The 1,009-nt window shown below is 41.9% G+C and overlaps 1 protein-coding gene across 1 annotated transcript in view; it reads left to right on the forward strand.

Annotated features, from left to right (window-relative positions):
• KIAA1210 (KIAA1210 ortholog) overlaps positions 1-1,009 on the forward strand; it is a 57,216-nt gene that overhangs the window by 30,435 nt on the left and 25,772 nt on the right. The window lies entirely within an intron of this gene.

Consider the following 1,009-nt stretch of genomic DNA (forward strand, 5'->3'; position numbering starts at 1 on the left):
GATCCCCCCCCCCCCTTTTTTGGAAACAACGTATCAAAAAGTGAAAAAAAACAAAATGAAAACAAGATTATCCGTAGTTTCAACTCTCATAACCTTTGGGTGGGGGGTGGGGATTTTCGCATTGATTTTTTCATAGGTTTATTGATCCTATTTGTTATAAAGTCCAGGAATACCTCAGCTGAGGATGTGTGTAGAGTCCCCGATATCTCCTAGATAGTCCAATGGTGGCAGGCACTTCGTTGTTGGTTAGAGATATATTTAGAATATCCAAATCGTAGGACCGTTGTGGGTTTCAAGGAAGTATTAAGGGTGTGGGTTTTTAGAGCATGGTGTCTGGTTTTTAGTTTTAGTCATTCACCGATTTTCCCTCTACAGCGTTTACGCGTTTCACCCCTCCCCCAGGGGCTTCGTCAAGACGTGCAGGCTTCCGGGTGTAGGATGTATTTGAACTAGATCCTCACCTGTCGGCCATCATCTAATCAGACCTCACTTGTATTGATTTGTCTGAAGTTTCTTGAAATGTGCAAGACAGTCATCCGTGTGTTACGTATTCAGAAGTTTAAAAGAAAACATGCAAATAAAAACCTTTTCACATCTAATTTGCCTAATTGGTTGGGTTGTTTTGTGGAGGCAGTCCACCCTGTTTTTTCTTGTATGCTGCTATCAGGTTACTGATACGGTTGACAGACCACTGTAAAAGGGTAACTGAATGAGCACGGATCTCCAGGAGTAAAACAATCCCAGTTCTTGTATTGAGTACGAGTACACACCCAAATACTCGGTATTGGCACCAATACTAGTATCGGTGCATACCTATTAAGTCAATAAAACGACTGCTCTTTTTACCTGCCCCCTTAAAGTCATAAATATTAGAAGATGCTCTAAATACCTTGGCTTAAAAAAACCATTGCTCTGGGATCTTGTGATCACCATTTATGTGCCTACTTGCCTAGGTTTTTGGATACGATCTCTACATGTGTCGTAATGGCTGTGTGTGTGTGTGGGGGGG

This window comes from Nanorana parkeri, unplaced genomic scaffold (genome assembly GCF_000935625.1).
Source record: "Nanorana parkeri isolate BGI_ZX_2015 unplaced genomic scaffold, ASM93562v1 scaffold1445, whole genome shotgun sequence".
NCBI lineage: Eukaryota > Metazoa > Chordata > Amphibia > Anura > Dicroglossidae > Nanorana > Nanorana parkeri.